The sequence below is a fragment of the Triticum dicoccoides genome, chromosome 1A (genome assembly GCF_002162155.2).
Source record: "Triticum dicoccoides isolate Atlit2015 ecotype Zavitan chromosome 1A, WEW_v2.0, whole genome shotgun sequence".
NCBI classification, from domain to species: Eukaryota; Viridiplantae; Streptophyta; class Magnoliopsida; order Poales; family Poaceae; genus Triticum; species Triticum dicoccoides.
The window spans coordinates 557,176,735-557,185,091 of NC_041380.1; positions in this window are offsets into that span (position 1 = coordinate 557,176,735).

Genomic DNA, 8,357 nt, shown 5'->3' on the forward strand with positions numbered 1-8,357 from the left:
ACTTCTTGCTAGCTGAATGATGCAATCTTTGCTTCATTTCAGGTGAACTACGGAAAAAGGCGCATGAATTGAATCATGGAACTCCAGGCAGGCCTCATCCGAGTGGAGCTGCAGGTTGAGTTCAAGGAGGCCACTATTAAAGTGAAATCATGCTCTTCTTGTTAGTGCTGTGCAAACAGGAATACTCAACTACAGATGTTGTGACGGTCAAGAGCATTCGCCAAGTTCTTCGATTGTATGACATGGCTAGCCAAGATGGATTTAATCCCGATATTCACTTTATCAAAAGGCTCTAATGGGTTGGTTCTGAATCTTGCAAGCTGGGAATCAATGAGATGTGTAGGCATCTTTGTTGTACTTATTATTTGAATCTTATTTGTTGGTTCTGAATCTTGCAAGCTGGGAATCAATGAGATGTGTAAGCATCTTTGTTGTACTTATTATTTGGATCTTATTTGTTGGTTCCGAATCTTGCAAGCTGGGAATCAATGAGATGTGTAGGCATCTTTGTTGTACTTATTATTTGGATCTTATTTGTTGGTTCTGAATCTTGCAAGCTGGGAAACATGGAATGGTGATGCAGAGGACACCAACCATAACAAACAGTTCAAACTTGGTAGTATTATCTTTGTGAAAGTGCGACAAATGTGCTGATCGTGTGTGTCCTGAGAATAATAATTCTAATTGTTGTGCATGTTGATCCCGTGGTACTGATAGAACGAGCGAATGCATTGCTTGTTTTAAGTATAAATTTCTATTAAAGCTAATTAAACTGAAGTAAAGTGACCACTAACTCATGTTATTACAGTACCAATACAGACCCACTCGTGAACCGACGTGTGGCCGGAGTAGGTTTCTTAATGGAGGCGTTTGAATGCGCCGAGGGTGCATCTTCTGCTGGGTGTGCAGCGGATGAGGGAGGGGTAGTAACTGTTGTCGCCTGTACACACGCAGTTTACTGTTGAACCCAGTTCCCCAAGAGGTAAAAAATGAACTACTGTCGCCGCCTACACACTCGTTCACTTGAAGAGACTCCAATGGCTTTCGGAGGGGTGAGCCTGCTGGATATGGACTTCAACAAGGAGTTCCCCTTTGAGTTCGCCGTTCAGTCCTATGGCTGCACCAAGTTGAATGTGATGTACACCAACGATCCGGACTCGGTGAAGCTCTGCCTCGCCGAGTTCAAGCAGTACCTACAGGACCAGAAAGCACAAGGTTGTATGACTAGACCTTGTGCCCATCCATTCGTCTCCTGACAGGGACCAGCGGATCGCCGTTGCCCAGGTATCTGTGTGGGACGAGGTTCTCTTCTACCACTTCTGTAGGGCCATCAGAGGTTCTGGAGCATTCACCCGTTTCATCGGCAGCGCCGACTGCACCTTCACTACTATGGAGAGAAGGAAGAACGCGATGATTCGGCCATCTGGTGCAACAAGCTTGTTGACATCCAGAAGCAATACAAGATCATCAGTAACGGGAAGGAGAAGGACTCCATGGTTGACCTTGCCGAGACCATCATCGACCCCTGATATGCCAACATGAAAGAAGACAACGATACCAAGGACCTGAGCACGTGAGAGGTACCTCTGAATCTAGCCTACATAACCTACGCGGCCAAGGACGCATACGCATGCTACGACATGTACAGGCAGATCCTGGACATGAGGGTGTGTCTGCCTCCCGTAACCGATGAGTACACGGACAGTCGCAGCATCATGATCAAGCGTGCCATGAAGGTCTAGATGTTGTACTTTATCTTTTTATAAGCACCTTTATCATCTGAGTGTTTCATGCATTAGCCTATGTGTCGTAATTATCTGTTTTGTCCGAAATATTTCTTTTAAGAACCCATTAACCTGTTTGCTTTTTAGTGGCTATTTTCTTATGTATGTAACTAGTTCACTTGTCCGTTAAAAAAAACTAGTTCACTCGGCTGCTGTGCTTTGAATCTCCTTCCTCCCAACATATTCCCCTCCTCAGGTGGACCCAGCAAGTCTCGTACACAGACATATGGGACCAACCACCTATCCATTTGTATTTCTTTATTTTGTTCAATCTTTCGTCCTCTTCCTATACAGTGGCTGGCCATCTTAGCCTATGGCCTTGGCCATGCCATCCCTTTACTACCACACATTGTCCGGCGGCGGCAGCTCCACCGGCCCACCCTGCAACCGAACAAGTGAACCCTCGTAGTCCCCTCTGCCTGCGTCTTCCCCCGCTCTAGTTCGTTCGGTCCGAGATCTCGACGTCGTCCTCCGCCATGGTGCTCTAGTCGCGGCGCCGTCATCTGTCGTTCCCAACCAAGTCAGCAAGACAAGAGGAATCGGGAGACAACTGTTCATCGAGAGGCTGACAGTCCTGGGCCCACCAGGTCCATGGTCTAGGTTTTGTTGTTTAACATGGGAAGCCCACGACATGTTTCAACATTTTTTGGATCCAGCAGGTATCAAGCGGCCTCTGGGCCTCCCAACCTAGCTTGTCTATAACATCAGCAACCCAAGTTATGTTTGTTTTTTTGTCACATCCCTAGCTTCTGGTAATGCACTAGGCTAGACCTCATGTGAGCATCATGTTTTATTTCAAATGAAATTTGAATTGAGGAATTTTCAAAGCCTCAGAAACCTTCTAAAAATGATCAACATTAAAATCTCCTCAAAGAAGTCCAAAAAAATGTTCCTCTTAGTCTCTGAAAATATTGCAAAGAGGTAAAACTCAAAACAATATTTTTGGTATCTCAGAGTTAATTATTTTGGGCCATTTGAATTAATCCAATAACTATTTGCTTTGGATTTATATTTAATATATATTAAATATGACTCCAAATAATTCTGGAAGTTGTGAGTGGCTTTGTATATATTTTAGCAAGCCACATAAAACCCTACAGAATTTATTAAAATGATTTAGTGTCTAAAACTAAATCAAAACAAACTACAGAAAATAAAAAAAACAGAAATAAAAGACAGAGGAGAGAAATCTCACCTGGACTTACCTCTGCAGCCCACCAGGCCCACCTGGCCAGCCCAGCCCATCTCCACCCCCCCTGTCGTCTTCCTCCCTGCCAGGAGGACAGACACCGCGCCACCGCCGCGCGCGCCACCTCCTGCTTCCCCTGGCCACCTCCTGCTTCCTCCCCGAGCCCTCTAGCGACGCCACGGAGTCGTCCCCGACCGCTATCCCTCTCTCTGCTCGCTCTGGCTCTCTCCCTCTCTCGATTTGGAGCACCACCGAGAGCCACCGGAGGGCGCCGCCGTCGCATCCATAGCCACCGGCCACCCCTCGCCCTTCCGATGAGCTCAGGAGCTCCGTCCCGACCCCATGGAGCTGCACACTGACGCACGCGACCAGAGGAGGCCCCAGTCGACCGGAGCATCGTCGTCTTCATCGCCACGGCCGGCGATCGCCGCCGTTCGATTCACCGCCGACAGGACGTCCCCGAGCCCACTTAGCGTCTCGTCCGACTCCCCGTGAGCTCCTTTTCTCTTCCCCTCACTCCGCGCACTTGATTTCGTCCCCTAGCTCCATCTTCCACCACGGCCGAAGCTCGCCGCCGCCGTGCCTCGTCGCCGTCATGGCCAGAGCCACTGTGGCTCGAAGCCGGGCGCACCACTGTGCTCCACACCTCACTAGGAGCACGTAGCACGCACCAACGCCTCCCCTAGCGCCCTGCATCGCCTAACCCGTTGTTGGCCGAACTCCGGCCGCCGCCTCCCTCGCCGCTGCCGACGCCACAGCCAACCCCAACTCCTCTGGCTTGCTCCATTGGATGCGCACGAGCTCGAGCTCCCTGTAGAACCCCTCCGCGCGTCGAATGGGCGCCGGAGCAGCCATTCCGGCGAGCCACCGCCGCGTCTGGTCGTTGCCGGCGGTTAGACGCCGGTGGATTAGCCGGGTTGACCAGGGATTTGACCCCCCTGGGTCACTGACGTGTGGGCCCATCCCCTGCTAACCTTTGGTTAAGTTAATAACTAAGTTTAATTAAGCCACTGACTCACTGACATGCGGGCCCGGGCCGACTAATTAAACTAGGTTAGGTTTAAGTTATATTAGGATTAGCCGTAGTCACTGACGTGTGGGCCCCACACGTCAGGTTTGACCTGGACCCGCCCTGTTGACCTGATGACGTCAGGGTGAGGTCATGCTGACGCAATATTCATTTTCTGGAATTTAGTTTATTTTATTATATTCAGGAAATTCCAGAAAATAGCTAAAACTTCTAAAAATCATAGAAAATTAACCGTAACTCCAAATTAAATAATTTATATATGAAAAATTATCAGAAAAATTCAAGGAATCCATCTGTACCATTTTCATGCATGTTAGAACAACTTATAGCTGCTATTTAGCACAAATCAATTAAATGGCATTTGAATAATCACATATGGAGTTTGAATTTGAATCTTGTATTCAAACCAACTTCATTTAATCTGTTGCTAGTTGCATTAGCTCAAAACACATTCATATTGCCATGTCATAGCATGCATCATTTTGTGCATTGCATTGATTGTGTTCTTCTTTGTTGCCGGTATCTGTTCCCTCCCGGTAGACGATGTTCCGACGTTGTGATCGTTGACACTGATGAAGACTCAATGTTATCTTCAGAAGTGCCAGGCAAGCAAAACCCCCTTGTTCATTCCGATACAATCCCACTCTCTCGCTCCTGCTCTCTTTTACTGCATTAGGACAACATCGATTCATCTGTTACTTGCTGCGGTAGCTGAACCCCTTCATCCTTTGCATGACCTGTCATTGCCACAGTAAATAGATGAAACCAACTAGCATGAGTAGGAGTTGTTTGAGCCCTGTTGTGCCTACTCATTCATGCTTGTTTGTCATGCCTGCTACTGCTTAGAGTCGAGTCAGGTCTGATTCATCCGGGATGAATCAGAGGTGTGTGAACATGTCCTACTGTGTGTGAGCTAAGTGTGTGAACACGATTTGGTAAAAGGTGTCGGTGAGAGGCCATGTATGAGTACATGGTGGGTTGTCTCATTGAAGCCGTCCTTAGGAACTGAGTTCTGTGTTTGTGATCCATGATTCAGCTACTACCATACATTGGGCCCTGAAATATGACCCCGCTCGACTTCTTATTCACCCTTGTCCTCTGTCCAGGAGTTGCAAGTAGTTTCTGGTGTTTGTAGTATGCTGGAGGCCGTGGACAGCGCTGACCGGAGGGGTGGGCTGTGATGCGGTAGGCACGTGGCCGGGTATACCGGGCGCCCGTTTGGTGTCACGGAACCCTGTTCACATCGTTTGGGGCTGTGAGCGAAACTCCGGCCGTATCTCCTCATGGATGGAACCCGAATAGGCGATAAACCTGGACTAGAGACTTGAGTGTTTAGGTAGGTCGTGGTCTACACCCACGTCGGCTTTCGCTTGAAGTCTGCCGAGCACATGTCGTGTGCAGACGCTAAGTGGTGGAAACATGTATGAAGAAGTACACCCCTGCAGGGTTAACATCATCTATTCGAATAGCCGTGTCCGCGGTAAAGGACTTCTGGGTTGCTTATATCAGTTCATAGACAAGTGAAAGTGGATACTCTAAAATACCCAAGATAAGCGTGAGTGCTATGGATGGCGTTCTCGTAGGGAGACGGGAGCGGATCCATAGTGGTGTATTGATATGGGGAATATGTGGACTCGTGTGCGCCACCTCAAAAGAGTTACATTGCAGTCGTAGTTCAGGATAGCCACCGAGTCAAAGCTGGCTTGCTGCAGTTAAACCCCACCATCCCCTTTGTTGATAATGATGCATATGTAGTTAGTTCTGATGTAAGTCTTGCTGGGTACATTTGTACTCACGTTTGCCTATTTTATGTTTTTGCAGAGAGACTTCGGTCTCACTAGTAGTTCCGCGTGGACTTCGACGTTTAGCTTGTTACCTCAGCTACGATCTTGTGCCCCGGCAGGATCTGGTAGATAGTCAGGCTTCTCAACCCTTTTCAGTTATAGATGTCTGTACCCAGACATGATAGCTTCCGCTTGTGCTTTGATTGTATGCTCTGATTGTTGGGTCATGAGACCCATGTTTGTAATATCTCGCTCCCCGGAGCCTATTGAATATTTACTTGTGTCGTAGAGTCATGTTGTGATGCCTTGTTGTATTTGCACATATCGAGCATATTGTGTGTATGATTGAAATGCTTGGTATGTGTGGGATCTGACTATCTAGTTGTTTATCCTTAGTAGCCTCTCTTACCGGGAAATGTCTCCTAGTGTTTCCACCGAGCCATGGTAGCTTGCTACTGCTCCGGAACACTTAGGCTGGCCGGCATGTGTCCTTCTTCGTTCATGTGTCTGTCCCTTCAGGGAAATGTCACGCATTGAGTATCGGAGGCCTGTTAGCCCGCTACAGCCCGGTTTACCGGAGTCCTGCTAGCCCAGTGCTATAGCCCGGACCCACTTGCTGATGACCGACACGTTCGATGCTGGGTCATGGATGCCTGTCCCTGTAAGTCTGTGCCACTTTGGGTTTACGACTAGCCATGTCAGCCCGGGCTCCTTATCATATGGGTGCTAGCGACCCTATCATATACGTGTGCCAAAAGACGCAAACGGTCCCGGGCAAAGGTAAGGCGACACCCGTGGGAATACCATGCGTGAGGCTGCAAAGTGATATGAGGTGTTACATGCTAGACCTATGTGGCATCGAGTCGGGGTCCTGACAGCGTTGGTATCAGAGCCAGGTTGACTGCCTGTAGGATTACCAAGCCAAACTGGTCGAACTTGAGTCTAGAAATTCTTTAGTTATATAAGGGAATTGATTGTGGGATGGAACGTAAGGCTCTTTTTACTCCTTATACCTCATGGCCTTCTGATCTGAGACATCATCTTCTCTTCTACGGGGATTAAGAACTAGGCTATCTCTTCTTCCTATCAGGATCACGTGTACTAATCCGTAGACTTATAGATTGTTGGATTTAAGCTTGAGTTCAGTTTCTTCTACTTCCGTACGTTAACTGTTGATCTCGAAACCTTGATATTGTGTTTCTGAGTGGTTATGCCACCATTTTTGTGAATGTCTCAAATCTTTTCTGAGCATTTACAGCCGTTATGCTGTCCGAGTCATCCCAGGTTTCTAAATAGTCGGATGCATTTGCAAATCCTTTTCTTCCCGTTTCAATGTTCCCATGGGCCAGATTAACCACACTAATCAGTGAGTTGAGGTACTCCGTTACCTTGACATATATGTTGGAGATATTATTATGACCCTAGGTGTCTTAGGGGATCATCTAGTAATTTAGCCATGATTTGTGTTCCCAGTGTGATGATTCTGGCCATCATTCTCGAAAGCATCCCGTGATGTTATTAGTTAGTAGGCATTCTATTTCTGGGTTTTGAACCCGAGATTCACTCTACTTACTTCATGTTGATAGTGTTTGCTAGTTCCTTCAGGATATTAGAAACTTTGCGATAGTCCTCGAGGTCCGTGGTATTTCCTTCTTTCAAATACTATGAACCGCTTATGGCAGATGTTTATTGGATCAAAAGATCACAATTGGAGTACTCTTGAGGAGATCTCCATTCATAAATCGTGACTCTGCCAGTCCTACCTCTCTGCATGGGTTATCTGGAAGAAATGTTGATCTCGCTCGACATACTAATCTATGCATCCACAACTCAGAAAATTATATGTTCCTTTGAGTTGTCCCTCTTTAGTTGTCTACTGACCTTCGTCTATCAATTGATATCAAGGGTATGCATGCATTCGTTTATCGATGCCTATTACCCTTGTGGTCCGTCAAGCCATTCTGTCCTGAATGACTTGGAGAAACAAACTCCAGTACCTCGTCCATATCTAGGATTGGGTCAAAGTAGTTGTATTCCGCAGATCAAATGCCAATCCAGCTTTTGGTTCTGTTCTACCTTGGAGTATTACCTTATTCTATATCGAGATTGTTATAGGAATTGCACACCATCCTATGAACTCTTGGTACAGTGATACTTCTCACCATCATTAGTCATTCCTCGGCCCTCGTGTTGATGCAACCGGAATACCGACAAATGAATTGTGATGTGTGAAATCAATACTCCCAGCAACCTCGTTGCTTGGTAGTTAAAGGATAATAATTTCATTCTTAGCATGTTGGTTTTTGAATCATCCTTCTAAGACTTATCGTGCTACCTAGTTCTTATTTCGGTGCACCCTTCGATTGATGAGTTAGGATCTTGTCAAGTCCTCACTCATTTGATTATATCGTCTTGCCCTCAAAAGCGAGATTGTTCTCGAGCTTAGTAACATACCGGTGGTTCGTGATTTTCTGAATGTCTTCTCGGAAGTATCACCAGGTCGTCACCTGACCGTTATGTTGAGCCCGTGATCAAGTTGGTTTCTTATGAACCACCTTCTTTCCAAGAAT